The sequence below is a fragment of the Pseudophryne corroboree genome, chromosome 6, assembly GCF_028390025.1.
Source record: "Pseudophryne corroboree isolate aPseCor3 chromosome 6, aPseCor3.hap2, whole genome shotgun sequence".
NCBI lineage: Eukaryota > Metazoa > Chordata > Amphibia > Anura > Myobatrachidae > Pseudophryne > Pseudophryne corroboree.
The window spans coordinates 107,304,018-107,321,487 of record NC_086449.1 but is presented as its reverse complement, the minus strand read 5'-3'; positions in this window follow the sequence as shown (position 1 = coordinate 107,321,487).

The following is a 17,470-nucleotide window of genomic DNA, read 5'->3' as shown; positions in this document are numbered from 1 at the left end:
CAGGCGAGTCAGGGGCATGAGGAGGAGAGGGGAGATGATGGAAATCACTGTAATGTGATCCTGGAGTGTGACTCTGAAATGCGCCGGGTCCCACTGCTGCTTCTCCCCCGCCACGTAGGGGTGATTGGATCTAGCACTGGATTGCCCTGTCCAATCACATCTGCCTCGCTGACAAGGGCGTGCTTTGATGTGCGCTGAAAGCACGTCCCTGTCAACGAGGCACTTGTATAGGTGCCGCATTCTCCATTTTATTTAATGGGCTTTCTCATACGTCCTAGAGGATGCTGGGGACGACATCAAGACCATGGGGTACAGACGGGATCCGCAGGAGACATGGGCACTCTAAAGACTTTTCATTGGGTGTGAACTGGCTCCTCCCTCTATGCTTCTCCTCCAGACCTCAGTTTTAGAAATGTGCCCAGGTCGACTGGATGCACTCTGAGGAGCTCTACTGAGTTTCTCTGAAAAGGCTTATGTTAGGTTTTTTATTTTCAGGGAGATCTGCTGGCATCAGACTCCCTGCTTCGTGGGACTGAGGGGGCAGAAGCAGAACCAACGTCCTCAGAGTTTCATGGCTCTGCTTCTGGCTGACAGGACACCATTAGCTCCTGAAGGGAACTGAACGCTAGCCGTGTCTAGATGCACACTCCCACAGCACGCCGTCACCCCCCTCACAGAGCCAGAAGTCAGAAGACAGGTGAGTATGAGAAGAATGAATCAATTCAATCAAGTAAGTGACGGCTGAGGTGCGGCACGGCTGGCGGGAGCGCAGCGCGCCATTGCTGCCCACACACACAGGCACTGCAGGGTGCAGGGCGTGTGGGGCGCCCTGGGCAGCAAGAAAAATACCTCAAACTGGCTAAAAGGGGGCATAAGATGCCCAGGCACAGCCCTACCCCCGCCAGTATAGATATTATGAAAAGTTTCTGAGGTAAAAAGGGCAGAGCTTCTTCCTCAGGCAGCCAGCACACTACTCAGCACCATTTTCTCTCTATCCTCAGGCTGCAGAGAACACGCTGGCCCTCTTCTCCACTTCTGACAAGTACAGGGTGCTATAAAGGGGGGGCACAAAGCGATTGTGGTGCATTTGATAGTGTATATTACTATTTAAAAGCGCTTTTGGGCTGTGGACATACTGTGTTCACAGGCAATACTGGCGCTGGGTTTGTGAACTGGCTGCTCCTATCCTGTGTCCCTCTGACGGATTTTACTGTGGGTCTGTCCCCAAAATAAGTCCCAGTGTGTCTGTGAGTGTGGTGTACACGTGTGAGGCATGTCTGAGGCAGGGAGTTCCTCCCCGGAGGAAGCCATTTTAGGGACACAGAGTTGTAATGTGGTGGCGCTGCCGGCACACCAAGAGCCTGCATGGATGAAAGAGCTACGTGACAGTATGCATCTGATTAAACGTAGATTGAATAAGTCTGAATCTAAGGCTGCATGCTGGAGAAAATCTGTGGAAGATGTGATTTTTCAGGATGCTGTTATTCCTTATGCGGGCAGCCCCTCTGGGTCACATAAGAGACCATTTGCAAATGTTGTAAACCAGAGGTTCTCAAACTCGGTCCTCGGGGGCCCCCACAGTGCATGTTTTGCAGGTCTCCTCACAGAATCGCAAGTGAAATAATTAGTTCCACCTGTGGATCTTTTAAAATGTGTCAGTGAGTAATTAATACACCTGTGCACCTGCTGGGTTACCTGCAAAACATGCACTGTGTGGGCTCCCGAGGACCGAGTTTGAGAACCTCTGTTGTAAACACTGATACCGACAAGTATTCTGATTCTTGTGTCGACAATAGTGAATCCAGAGAGAGATAATAAATTGGCAAAAAGTATACAATATATGATTGTGGCTATAAGGGACGTGTTGGAGGTTACAGAAAGCACTCCTGTACCTCAGGAGAAAGCTTATTTATGTAAGGAAAAGAAATCCAAAGTCACGTTCCCTCCTTCACACGAACTAAATGCTCTGTTTGAAGGGATGTGGGTGAATCCTGATAAAAAAATTCGTATTCCCAAAAGGATTCACATAGCTTTTCCTTTCCCGGTTGAAGACAGGAAAAAATGGGAGTCACCCCTGTGTTAGACAGTGCACTTCCCAGGTTGACAAAGAAGGTAATTCTCCCTGCTCCTGGCACGGCTTCTCTTAAAGAGCCATCAGACCGCAAAATGGAAACGACATTGAAATCCATTTATGTTACCAATGGTACACTGCTCAGGCCCACTATTGCCTGCGCATGGGTGAGTCGCGCTATTGAAAAATGGTCAGAAAGCGTGTCATCAGAAATTGACACGATTGATAAAGATGAGATACTCCTTAAGTTAGGGAATATCAAGGACGCTGCCGCCTACATGCTGGAAGCAATGAAGGATATTGGACTCTTGAGTTCACAAGCCGCTACCATGGCAGTATCGGCTAGGCGGGCGCTATGGATTCACCAGTGGAACGCGGATGCAGATTCCAAAAGAAACATGGAGGCTCTCCCATATAAAGGTGAGGCCTTATTTGGCGATGGCCTGGATGCATTAATCTCAGCAGCTACCGCAGGCAAGTCAACATTTTTGCCCTCTGCACCTGCACATGCAAAAAAGACCTATCACCCGCAAATGCAGTCTTTTCGGCCCAATAAATACAAAAAGACGAGAGGTTCCCCCTTCTTTGCAAGAAGGGGAAGGGGAAAGAAGCCCACACCGGCTCCAGGTTCCCAAGAGCAAAAGTCTACCCCTAATTCTGCCAAATCCCCAGCATGACGCTGGAACTCCCTTGCGGGAGGCCGCTCGGGTGGAGGCACGTCTCAATCTCTTCAGCCAGGATTTGGTTCTGTGTGGCCTGGACCCCTGGGTGTTGCAAATATTATCCCAGGGATACAAACCAGAGTTTCAAGACGTTCCCCCATGCCGATTTTTCAAATCGACCTTGCCAGCTTCTCCACCAGAGAGAGAAGCAGTAACAGCGGCAATCCAAAAAATTATGTCAAGACCAGGTCATAGTCCTGGTACCGTTGTCACAACAAGGGCAGGGTTTTTATTCAAGCCTTTTTGTTGTTCCGAAGCCGGACGGCTCGGTCAGACCGATCCTAAATCTAAAAAATTTGAATTTCTTCCTGAAAAGGTTCAAGGTCAAGATGGAATCACTTCGGGCGGTGATTTCCAGTCTGGAGGAGGGGGACTACTTGGTGTCGGTGGACATAAAGGATGCTTACCTGCATGTTCCCATTTATCCTCCTCACCAGGCTTATCTGAGATTCGCGATTCAGGATTGCCATTACCAATTCCAGACGTTACCTTTCGGTCTCTCCACGGCGCCAAAGGTATTCACCAAGGTGATGGCGGAGATGATGGTCCTCCTTCGTCAGAAAGGAGTCAATATAATTCCTTATCTGGACGACCTCCTGATAAAGGCGAGATCCAGGGAGCAGTTATTACAAAACATATCCCTCTCCCTGTCAATACTCCAACAACACGGATGGATCATAAATTACCCAAAGTCACAGTTGGAACCGACGACAAGGTTGTCTTTCCTCGGGATGATTCTGAACACAGAAGTTCAGAGAGTATTTCTTCCGCTGGAAAAGGCTCTGGAAATCCAGAAAATGGTAAAACAGATATTGAAACCATCAAGTGTGTTGATCCATCAGTGCATTCGGTTGTTGGGGAAGATGGTGGCGGCCTACAAAGCCATACAGTTTGGCAGGTTCCATGCCAGAGTATTCCAGTGGGACCTGTTGGACAAGTGGTCGGGGTCACACCTACACATGCACAGAAAGATAATCCTGTCGTCAAAAACCAGGATTTCGCTCCTGTGGTGGTTGCACATCTCTCACCTGCTAGAGGGACACAGGTTCGGCATTCAGGACTGGGTCCTAGTAACCACGGATGCAAGTCTCCGAGGCTGGGGAGCAGTCTCTCAGGGAGAAAACTTCCAGGGACGTTGGTCACATCAGGAAGCCTGCCTTCACATAAACGTGCTGGAGCTAAGAGCCATTTACAACGGCCTTCAACAAGCGGTACATCTTCTTCAAGACCGTCCCGTACAGATCCAGGCGGACAATGTAACAGCAGTCGCATACATAAACAGGCAGGGCGGAACGAAAAGCAGAGCGGCAATGGCAGAGGCGACAAAAATCCTCCGCTGGGCAAAAAAACATCTACAAGCTCTGTCGGCAATATTCATTCCGGGAGTAGACAACTGGGAAGCAGACTTCCTCAGCAGACACGATCTCCATCCAGGAGAGTGGGGCCTCCACCAAGAAGTCTTCGCAGAGGTGACAAGTCATTGGGGAGTTCCTCAAATAGACATGATGGCGTCTCGTCTCAACAAGAAGCTTCAGAGATACTGTTCCAGGTCGAGAGACCCTCAAGCAGTAGCAGTGGATGCACTGGTGACCCAGTGGGTGTTTCCGTCAGTGTATGTTTTCCCTCCACTTCCGCTGATCCCAAAAGTACTCAGGATCATAAGAAAGACAAGGGTTCGAGCAATCTTCATTGCCCCAGACTGGCCAAGAAGGGCTTGGTACCCAGATCTTCAGCAGTTACTCATAGGAGATCATCGGCCTCTTCCTCCTCGGGAGGCCCTGCTGCAGCAGGGGCCATGTGTGTACCAAAACTTACTGCGGCTATGTTTGACGGCATGGCTGTTGAGCGCCATATCCTAGCCAGGAAGGGTATTCCTAAGGAGGTCATCCCCACCCTTATTCAGGCCAGAAAGGGAGTAAAGTCAAAACAGTACCACCGTATTTGGAGAAAATATGTGTCTTGGTGTGAATCCAAGAAAGCTCCTACGGAAGAGTTTCACTTAGGACGTTTTCTCAATTTTTTGCAGGATGGTGTGGAGAAGGGCCTACGATTGGGATCAATCAAGGTCCAAATTTCGGCCTTGTCAGTGTTCTTCCAAAAACAATGGGCCTCTCTTCCAGAGGTTCAGACCTTAGTGAAAGGGGTTCTGCACATCCAGCCTCTATTCGTGCCTCCAGTGGCACCATGGGACCTTAACGTGGTATTGCAGTTCCTTCAATCGGATTGGTTTGAGCCTCTACAAAAGATAGAGTTGAAATTTCTCACTTGGAAAGTGGTGATGCTTTTGGCATTGGCATCTGCAAGGCGGGTGTCTGAATTGGGGGCCTTGTCTCACAAGAGCCCTTACCTGATTTTCCATGAAGATAGGGCAGAGTTGCGGACTCGCCAACATTTTCTTCCAAAGGTGGTTTCTGCTTTTCACATAAACCAACCTATTGTGGTGCCAGTAGTCACTGACACAATCACTGATTCAAAGTCTCTAGATGTGGTTAGAGCTTTGAAAATCTATGTTGCTAGAACAGCTCGTATACGGAAAACAGAGGCACTGTTTGTCCTGTATGATCATAACAAGATTGGCTGTCCTGCTTCCAAGCACACTATTGCACGTTGAATTAGAAATACGATTCAGCAAGCTCATACTACGGCTGGATTGCCGTTACCGACGTCGGTAAAGGCCCACTCCACTAGGAAGGTGGGCTTATCTTGGGCGGCTGCCCGGGGGGTCTCGGCCGGGGGGTCTTTGCCGAGCAGCTACTTGGTCAGGGTCAAACACATGTGCTAAGTTCTACAAGTTTGACACCTTGGCCGATGAGGACCTAAAGTTTGGTCAATCGGTGCTGCAGGGTCATCCGCACTCTCCCGCCCGTACTGGAGCTTTGGTATAGACCCCATGGTCTTGATGTCGTCCCCAGCATCCTCTAGGACGTATGAGAAAATAGGATTTTGATAACCTACCGGTAAATCCTTTTCTCCTAGTACGTAGAGGATGCTGGGCGCCCGTCCCAGTGCGTACTTTACCTGCAGTTTAGTTATTACAGTTACACAAGTTGTGTTATCTTGGTTTCAGGATGTTGCTGCAATTAGTTAATGCCTGTTGGCGTGTGTTATGTTGAATGCCATGGTTGAGGATGTGAGTTGGTAGATATCTCACCACTAGTTAAGTAATTCCTTTCCTCAAAATGTCAGTCTCCCTGGGCACAGTACCTACAACTGAGGTCTAGAGGAGGGGCATAGAGGGAGGAGCCAGTTCACACCCAATGAAAAGTCTTTAGAGTGCCCATGTCCCATGCGGATCCCGTCTATACCCCATGGTCTTTATGTCGTCCCCAGGAGAAAAGGATTTACCGGTAGGTTATCAAAATCCTATTTTTACAGCCCAGTGCTTGCCCCCCCCCCCCCCCCCCCCGCTTTATCCCCGTTCCAATTTTCAACGGGAGGCACTGATATCAGTGCCTCCCAAACTAATTTACTGTATTAAAATTATTAGAATAATATAAAAAAAATACTTATGAATGACACAGAATATGTCATAAGTATCTTCTTTGTATTATTGTAATCATTAATGACAGGGGAGGCACTGCCTCCCCTGACTGCATGTCCCTGGTATACATTATTGTGTACATACACTCATAAAAAGCTATTTAATGTAGCACTTAACACTTTTACACAATACAGTAATATGACCATACAAGCTTTAGTTGTATTTTATTTTAGTTGTCACGCTTGACACGCAGTTATATTACTTTTCACCCCGTTAACCCACCAAATGGATTTGTTCTGAGAAAAGCGCACTGCAATTTCTAGGAAACGAAAGTACGGACAATGGAGCTACAGACGTGATGGTCGATTAAGAAAACATTGTTTAGATATTTTAACCTTCAGCACAAAACTGTTGTTAAAAGATTTTTTTCAGAATGTTATTAAATCAACAGCTTTTTTTTTTATTTCATTAGTATTCATTTGCATTATAATTCCCCTTATTAGCCTTAATCACAATGTTCTATATATGCAGGTATATCTCTAATATTTGTGAAGGAGGAGCTTCTTTTGGTGTGGCCATGATGACCACAGATTTTGTGTGAGGGGATTTATATCGGATGCCCACTCTCTCCCAGGCTAAAGTTTAGAAAATGTGGAAGGTCAAGAAAAAGAAGGCAATACTGTTAACCCAACAACATGTACAATGGTTGAATGGTAAATTTGGTTTGAGTACATGAATTGACCTCAAAGTACTCTGACACATACATATGAGATACCATTATTGACCATCATTGGGATCACCAGTACCAAAAAAGCCTTGCCATGGTCTGGTGGCATAACCATATTTTTGCAAATATATGTAGCTAAGATCTCTGAATTTTCTATTATCATGTAGTGTTCACGCCATATAGCTGATACGTTTGGGTGTGCTGGAGGAAACCTTTGTATTTATTTTTCTTGTTTAGAATAACCCCTCCCTCTCATGCACCTGAAAAGTATCACTACATTGATTGAGCAGCTACCATTTTATATTGTCTCTCCAACCTTCACTTGAACAACAAGTGGGCCAGTATAAGCACTTTTGCATAGATATAAATACACATTGTCTTGTCCTTCCACATGTCTGTGCCCCTCTCTATGTTCCACATTGTGCAGCCCACTGTGCTGCATTGTTAGGCAGCCGACGAGCAGAGGAGGAACTAGAACGGAGGGTCTTCGTCCCGATGGGGCTGACCCCTCCCTCGTCACGGACATGGATTCATGCACTATGTACACAGCAGATGGTACAGTAAACAGAGGGTCTAATTCAGACCTGATCGCTGCTGTGCTGTTTTCGCACAGCAGCCGATCAGGTCTAAACTGCGCATGCACCGGCACATGCCAGACAGCCAATGGCCATCTCAGCCCTGCAATCGTCTCTGCCTGATTGACAGGCAGAGGCAGTCGCTGGGAGGGCCGGCGGCGTGGTCCGGGCAATGTAAGCGTGCCCGGACCGTGCGGGGGGCAGGCCGCGGCAGCTGTGTGAGATCACATGCAGCCGCAGCGACCGAGACAGCGACGGGAAGCTCCCTGCCAGGAGCTGCGCTGGTAGGGAGCTACTCGTCAAGTACAAAAGCATCGCCACTGTGCGATGCTTTTGTACTTGTGCGGGGGGGTAGGGCCAGACATACGGGGCGGACTGAGTAACTGATCGTAGTCGTGCAAAATGATCAGGTCTGAATTAGGCCCTGCGTCACTTGCCTTGTGTGTGCCCCCCATCTGGGCCGCCTATACCCAATCCTGGCACCTAGGAATGATGATCACTTTCTGTCACACATCTGATACTGTGTGAATCATATCACAACAGCACCTTTGAGCATACACTCAGCGCAACTGCGCCGCAGAAGATTGCAGAATATGTCATGCATGTGCAGTTGCAAATAACCGGGGAGGGTTAGGCACACACAAGGGAGGGTAAGGGTAGGGTAGGGGGCAGGGGAGGGTTAGGGTACTTTCTGGGGAGCTATCAGGATTCTGATGGCAGGGATGCCGCTGTCGGTATTCTGACCGCCGGCATCTAATACATCAGTATATCACATTGAATCCGTCCTGAGTAGTCTCTAGCACTAAGCTCCATGTTTGCCCGAGCTGGCAAGCACAGGAGTGTTTGCCCAACACGGAAATTCACCAAAAAACAAACATGGGAGTGTTAGGTCAAATAGAAGTACAAAACACAGGTGTACAGGAACATACGATCACACACGTCATTGGCCAAACTTTGATGTCATTTCCATAGAAAACACTGAAACACGGGAATTTACCTAGAATCTTTTCTGCAAACACACGCAGGCATTGAGCAAACTCAGGTCAAAATGCACTTTACAAATAGACGTCCCTCTAAGCAGCGTGCTTAGAAAAGGCTACACAAATCAGTGAGATCTGTGCAATGCTTCGCTGGTAAAATGTGTTGAAATGGTTAAAAACAGAAGAAAAAAACCCTGTGTGGGGTCCCCATAACATAAAGTATAACCAGCCCCGGGCTCTTTGAGCTGGTTCTGGTATTAAAAATACAGGGGAAGTGGGGGGGGGGGGGGGGGGGGGGAATGAATGAGGTCCCGTGTATTTAAAGAACCAGCACCGGACTCTTCTACCAGTTCTGGTTTAAAAAATAAGGGGCAAAAAAGACGTAGGATTCCCCCCATATCTTTTAACAAGCACCGGCCTCCACTAGTCAGGCAGGTAATGCCACAGCCCACAATAAAGGGGTCCCCCCCATCCAGTGCACCCAAGGCCAGGGCTTAAGCTCGAGGAAATCTCAACAACCCTGGGCAGTGGATGCCGACTTGATAGCAAGTCAGGTGTAAAAGTTAGAAATAGTATTGTCTTTTACTTTAGAACTACAGATCCCAGCAAGCCTCCCCTGCATGCTGGGACTTGGAGAAGTAGCAGCGTGTGAGGCATTAAGCGTCTGCTAGTACCCGGAGTCCCACCTGTGAAAGAAATATAAAAAAAGACAGGACACACACAGCGTAGAAAGTAAAAGTTTATTAAACACCCATAAACACTCATACTCACGCATACTTACCTATATTCCCTGTAGCCTTTCCCACCCTCTTCTTCAGTAGAATCCACTTTAACCTATAAAAAAAAAAAAAAAATCAAAATCGCACAGTTGCTGATTATCCAATGAGTGCACATGCGTATGGATCGTAATGGGCAGGCGCGAGGCCAAAATGAAAAAATCCTGTGACTTTTATGCTCACTAGGCGAACGCAGGCTGACTGACAGGAAGCGGGCGTTTGAGGGTGGTAACTGGCCATTTTCTGGGAGTGCCTGGAAAAATGTAGGTGTTCCCAAAGGTTTTCAGGGAGGGTGTGTGATGTCAGCTCCGGCCCTGATCAGCCTGTTTCTTACGCATTGTAGGATTAAAGTCCTGGCTACGCAACAGCCCGTACACAATGGAAAAAATCATGCGATGGTGAGTGATTTGCAAAACAGGTTTGTCAGCTAACCAGAATTTGCAAAGTTTTTCACACGAGGTGCGATCAGGTCTGAATTTAGGCCCTTGGCCGGGATCTGTATTTCTGTGAAATTAGGAGTTTGGGGTGGCAACAATGCGACTGCATGAAGCCACCCTGACTGAAAGAGTCATGGGAGCATCATGGAAGTGTGATGGGCGTGCATCTAAATCTCTGTGCGAGTTGTGCCTACAGCGAGCGGAAAACCTGATTCTGGCATATCACTGGCATCAAGTATGGGGCTTGTGCAAGTGCCAATACTAATTATGGGCCTAATTCAGATCTGATCGCAGCACCAAATTCGTCAGCAGTTGGGCAAAAACCATGTGCACTGCAGGGGGGGGGGGGGATATAACATGTGCAGAGAGAGTGAAAAGGTCGACATGAGTTTTTGACTTTTTTTGGTGTCGTTCTCTTTGTAAAGTGACGGGGAACCCCAATTAGTGCACCTTGTCCCCTTGCATGGCTCACTATGCTTCGGGCAAGGTGCCTCGCTTCCGCTACTGATGCGCTCGGCACTGGTTACCGTTCCCAATTGTAGTCCACGTGGATTGTAAAGTATGAAAAAGTAAAAAAAAAAAAAAAAATTAGAAAAACTCATGTCGACCTGTTGACCTAGTATATGTCGACCTAATGCCCATGTTGACCTTCAGTGGTCAACCTAATGACTGTCGACCTAAGTTGTGTCGAACTAACGACTGTATCCCGCCACTTCATGTGCCATTCAGTATCAGACCAAAAATATATACCCTGCATGCAAAAATAATAAATGTATTTGCACCCTTTGCAATGCAAAGAGGATTGTCCAAGGAGTTAATTAGGCCTAATTCAGACCCTGATTGCTACGCTGCGTTTTTTATACAGCGGGCGATCAGGTCTGAACTGCGCATGCGTATGCACCGCAATGCGCAGACATGTCGCATGGGTACAAGCGGATCGCCGCTCAGCGATGGGTTTGTGCGAAGGATCTATTCGCACGGGCGTTCGCAAGGAGACTGGACAGGAAGAGGTGTTTGTGGGTGTCACACTGCCCGTTTTCTGGATGTGTTTTGAAAAATGCAGGCGTGTCCAAGCATTTGCAGGGAGGGAACCTGATGTCAATTCCGGTCCCCGGACAGGGCTGATGTGATCGCAGCGGCTGAGTAAGTCCTGGGCTGTGCAGAGAGACTGCATAAAATCTGTATGTACAGCTCTGCTACACATGATCGCACACTTGCACAGCTAAAATACCCCCCCCCCCCCCCCCCCCCCCCCCCGTAGGCAGCGACTATCTGTTTCAGTGATGTGCGTGTGGGTGAGGCAGAGATTTTCCTGTCATACTAACATTTGTACCAGAGTTTTGATTGTATAAAGTGCACCTGCTGGGTTACCTGCAAAACATGCACTGTGTGTGCCCCCGAGGACCGGGTTTGAGAACCTCTGGTGTAAAGTATATGAAAAAATACAAATAATATGTTTGAAATGTCTTCTTTGTATTATTCTAATCATTTTTTATAGCCAAAACTCGGGAGTTAAAAGTCTATGGCAGGAGGTGAGGCAGTACCTCATCTGGGTAACTTTTCTGCACATCTCTTATCAAAACTCACCAAATTTTCAGAAGTTTATACTGCTGCACCCGTGTATAATGCCCAGATGTACCCTTTGGCTCATATTTTGTGTGTAAATCTGGCTCTGGTGCTAGCTAGTGCCTCCTTAGCCTTTTAGCTCACCGCACGTCCCTGATCTGTTTGTAGCACTGCAAAAATCGCCTGCTAGCGATCAGGTCTGAATTAGGCCCATTGTGCGACACAGTACCTATGTAAGAATTGGTTTACAGCGTATATGGATGCTGAAATTCTATTAATCAATATAGCAGGGAACCTTCTAGATTAAGCAGTGCTGTAGCAGGGCATTAATGCATCCTGGGTTAGCCCTCAGAACCAGGAAGCTTATTGGCTGGCATGTTGCGCCCTGGGTAGCGGTACTGCTAGCACATCCACAGTTACAGCAATGAGACTAGTAGTTGGTGTATGGCAGAGCTGTAATTTCAGCCCAGTGTTTTGTTGTGTTGCGCATTCCAGAAATGAGCCTGTCAAGGTTCCTGTATACTGTGAAGATGTATGAGTACGGTTATCTAAATCATTTGCAGCATTTTCCAAAGTTTACAACTTGTTCATGAATACAGACAAAAGGTGGGCTCTGGGGCTGGAAATGATGCAGATTTATTTTTTCCAGTTCTATGTCAGAGTATAGAGAAAATGTTTTAGGCGTAGTCAGTGCCGCAACTAGCGGTGTGCCAAGTGTGCCTTGCACATAGCGCAGGTCGCCTGGGGGCGGAACTAGCCGCTCCCGCGATCTATAATTGCCCTGCTTTTAAATTTCAGTTCAGGGCACATTCTCATAGCGCCGGCATACTTATAGTATGGAAGGCGAGACCCCGCCTCATGCCAGGTAGGTGTGCCGAGATTCACATCGCTGCTCCCTGTCATTGGATCCCCATAATCATTTACAGCTGCTCCTATGTCCGCTGCCTACAGTGCCGGGTAAGAAGCGGCGGTAGATAGAGGAGAGGTGCACAGATGGAAGGGTATGTGTGTCCTGCATTGACGGGTAAGAAGCGGTGGCCAGGGGAGCGGTCTAATATGAATTGTTAATGTGTAAAACTGTAGGTGAGCACAGTAATTCAGAGGTTGGCAACTTGGCATTAAGGGGGTCATTCAAACCCGATCGCTGCTGTGCGTTTTCTGAACTGCGCATGAGCACAGCACATGGAAGGCAGCCGATGGCTGTCTTAGGCTAGCGATCGCCTCTGCCTGATTGACAGGCAGAGGCGGTCGCTGGGCAGGGGGGGGGGCGGGTCAGCGTCATTTAGCCACCGTTTAGTGGTCGCGGTGCAGGCAACGCAGGCGTGCCCGGACCATTGGGGGGGGGGCGGCCCATGGCCGCTGCGTGACGTCACGCGCAGCCGCTGCGACCCGGGCAGCGACGAGTAACTCCTGTATGCGTGCAGTAGCTGCGCTGGCTGGGAGTTACTCCTACAGTAAAAAAGCATCGCCGCTGTGTGATGCTTTTGTACTTCTGCGATGGGGTAGGGCCCTCAGTGGCAAACGCAGGATTTCTAGAGCATGGTTTCCAAATGCATTCCACAGTGTCCCACTCTGTGGACCATTGGAGCAAGTGTGGGAGTCTGAAGGAGTGGTAGAAGAACCTAGTAACGACCCTGTACATTAATGTAAACATTTATCTTTTCATACAATGAATACTCTATGGAGTATAGTTTTAATTAACACTATAGATGGCATGTTTCAAATGTGTTTTATTTTTTTTTTATATATATATATATATATATATATATATATATAAAAGCAGTGGAGAACAGCGCCTAGGTATATCTAATAGAGACCAAGATCAGGAGAAGAATTTTTTTCTTTTACACAACACTCCTCATCTATAAATGAGTGGCAGCTTATATACAGTATGTGAATAAAATGTGAAAAAAATGAAGTAAAACAAGCGCCTAATCGTGTTGGTGAAATATTAACCTGTGCATCATTTGCTAGAAAGACAGATTCTGACACAGTGTCTACAAGACAACATTACTATATCTGTGGATGGAAACTGACTATTCCCTAGTACTAGAAATGTCTGAGTGGAGATCAAGCCTACAGCGATTTCTGACTATGGAGTAATTCACCTATAATTTACGTTTAGAGATAAGACATCAAAACGGATCATAGAGTTTCCTATCAGAATCCACGACCATTATGAATGTTATTGTGTAGATCTACTCTCAAATACATCCTATCATTGTCCACCTAATAGGACAAAACGCGTTGGGACAGGGACCTGCTACTTACCCCTTGGACTCCCTACATGCGGACAGATAAGCCATTTTTATTTTTCAATCCTGTACGTGTGCTACCTGCATTTATGGACAGATGAATTGCCTACTTGTTTTAATTGTCTTGTACGTTTGTTACTTTTAAGCGTGGCAGGATTGTGCCCATTAAATTGTTGTTTTTTTTAATTACATTTGCCTAACATTAATTGGAATGAGCCACATTCCTAGCTTTTAAGCTGTAATGAATTTTTTGTCTCTTAGCTTTCATCTTATATACATTTCAGTTTTTATCATCAATCCTGCTTACTTATATAATTGGAATGAGCCACATTCCTAATTTTTGATATCACCAGAAAATATCGTGTCTTAAAAACAGTACACACTATGTTGCTTTTATTTTCTCTTTACATGTTCGGCTTCCAAATGTCATCAGCCTGAAAGTATTTAAAGCTAAGTTGTTATTTATTTTAATAACTGCACCTGACTGCACAGGTTTTTATTTCACCAACACGATTAGGCGCTTGTTTTACTTCATTTTATTCACATATATATATATATATATATATATATATATATATTCAAAATGTATATCGGCGGCACTCACACGGGACTTATACAGCAAATAAGGAAAGGAAGAGACAAAGCTCTTAACCCAGCTTTGTCTCTTCCTTTCCTTATTTGCTGTATAAGTCCCGTGTGAGTGCCGCCGATATACATTTTGAATATATACACGAAAGTGACGGAGGGCACCTGGGCATTCTGCATATGAGATAGTGAGTGCCGGTAATTGTGTTACTATATATATATATATATATATTAGTATATATATATATATATATATATATATACTAATAACAAATGCACAGACAAAATTCTTAAAGCTATGTGTGCAAATGCTAGGAGCTTAGGAGACAAGATTCCAGAGCTAATTGCGATAATGACAAGGGATAACCTGGATTTTGTGGCAATTACAGAGTCATGGTGCAATGAAAATCATGACTGGGACATAGCTATACCAGGATACAATTTATTTAGGAAGGACAGAATAGGAAGAATAGGAGGAGGGGTAGCAATGTATGTGAAAAAAAGCATAAATGCTACTTTAATACAAAATATTGAAGACAAAACGGAGGCCCCTTGGGTCACCATAGAAACCGGGGAGAAGGATGTTATTCGCATTGGGGTGATCTATAGACCACCAGGCCAGGATTTGGACAGAAACCTATTGTTGGACATCACTAAAATGGCTTTAAAGGGAGAAGTCATAATCATGGGAGACTTTAATTTACCTGATGTAAATTGGGAGGGGTCTTTTGCAAATTCAGCTACAAGTGGCAAATTTCTACATTCCTTACAGGGAGCATCTCTCAAGCAATTGGTGACGGAGCCCACTCGCAAAGATTCAATATTAGATTTAATTCTTACAAATGGTGATAGGATATCCGACATATATGTGGGTGAGCACCTGGGATCCAGTGATCATCAAGCAGTATGGTTTAGTATAAAGACAGGATCCAACTCCTGTCACACAAAAACAAAGGTGTTGGATTTTAGAAATGCTGATTTTGCAAAAATGGGGAGATGTTTAAGTGATTCATTGGCGGACTGGTGGAACTTGGAGTGCAGGAGAGGTGGGAAAAACTGAAAAGTGCAATACTAAGTGCAACTGATCTTTGTATCAAAAGAGTTAGGAAAAGCACCAGGAAAAGGAAGCCAGTGTGGTTCACAAAAGAAGTATCAACTAGTGTGAAAGCAAAAAAGATGGCTTTTAGGAAATACAAACAGACTCAAAATAATAATGACAAAGAGGTGTATCTTGACAGACGGAAGGATGCTAAGAAAGTGATCAGACGTGCAAAGGCAGAAGCTGAGGAAAAAATGGCCCAGTCAGTAAAGGGGGCAAAACTTTTTTTAAGTATATAAGTGAAAGGAGAAAATCAAATGGAGGAATAATAAGACTTAAGACAGAGAGTGAGAATTTGGTGGAGGGAGACAAGGCAATAGCAGATCACCTAAATAATTATTTTTGCTCAGTATTTACTACAGAAGAAGGGATGGGGCCACAGTTAAGTTGCAAGGACATTCATAAAAATAAGGTAGATGAAAGTACATTTACAGAGGAGAAGGTCCTAACAGAACTTTCACAACTAAAAGTGGATAAATCAATGGGACCAGATGGGATACACCCAAGGATACTCAAAGAGCTAAAAGATGTGCTGGTTACACCGTTAACAGAATTATTTAACCAGTCACTAAATACAGGTGCCATTCCAGAGGACTGGAAAAGAGTAAATGTAGTTCCACTGCACAAAAGTGGAAGCAAGGAAGAAGCAAGTAACTACAGACCAGTAAGCCTTACATCAGTAGTGGGGAAAGTAATAGAAAAACTATTAAAAGAAAGAGTTGTGGAATATCTTAAATCAAACCACTTACAGGATCCAAAACAGCATGGATTTACTGGTGGTAGACCATGCCAAACAAATCTTATTGACATTTTTGACTCTGTGACGAAAATAATAGATCAAGGGGGAGCTGTAGATGTAGCATATCTAGACTTTAGTAAGGCATTTGACACTGTCCCACATTGCAGACTACTAAATAAACTTGAAAGCGTGGGGGTGGATTATAAAACAGTTAAATGGATAAGAACCTGGTTGCAGGATAGGAAACAGACAGTTGTAGTTAATGGAGTGCAATCTATGGAGGGAAATGTTACCAGTGGAGTACCCCAGGGATCTGTACTTGGTCCAGTTCTCTTTAATATCTTTGTTGGTGACATTGCAGATGGTATTGAAGGGAAGGTATGCCTTTTTGCAGATGATACAAAGATATGCAACAGGGAGACACACCGGGAGGGGTAAAACAAATGATTGATGACCTAGCTAGGCTTGAGAAATGTTCAAGAACGTGGCAACTACAGTTTAATGCTAAAAAATGCAAAATCATGCACTTGGGTCTCAAAAACCCAAAGGTTAAATATAGTATCAAGGGTACTATAATGGAAACTACTGAGGAGGAAAGGGATTTAGGAGTCACTATTTCAAGTGACTTGAAGGCAGGAAAGCAATGCAACAAAGCAATGAGAAAGGCAAGTCAGATGCTTGGTTGCATAGGGAGAGGAATCAGTAGCAGGAAAAAAGAAGTGATAATGCCACTGTATAGGTCATTGGTGCGGCCCCATCTGGAATACTGTGTCCAGTTCTGGAGACCATATCTCCAGGAGGATATAAATACATTAGAGAGTGTACAAAGAAGGGCAACTAAAATGGTGCATGGCCTACATCACAAAATGTACCCGGAAAGGCTAAAAGATCTTAACATGTATAGTTTGGAGGAGAGAAGGGAAAGGGGAGACATGATAGAAACTTTCAAATATATCAAGGGTCTTAACAAAGTTCAGGAGGGAAACATTCTTCAAAGGAAGAGAAGTATTAGAACTCGAGGACATACACTGAGACTGGAGGGGGGTAGGTTCAGGGGAAATTTAAGGAAAAATTACTTCACAGAAAGGGTAGTGGATAAGTGGAATAGTCTCCCATCAGAGGTGGTAGAGGCTAAGACTGTAGAGCAATTTAAACATGCTTGGGATAGGCATATGAATATCCTTACAAAGAATTAAGGTTCAAAAAGGGTTGAGATTACCTAAAGGATAAAAAAAAGGGGCAGACTAGATGGGCCAAGTGGTTCTTATCTGCCGTCAAATTCAATGTTTCTATGTATGTTTCTATATATATATATATATATATATATATAAAAGCAATACAGTCCCTTTAGAAAAAAGCAGCTTTTATATATCACAGTGAATTCAGTGCATCAAAAATACGAGCATAGTGCAAGGCACAACCAACGTTTCAATGCCTCACAGGCGTTTTTTTCAAGG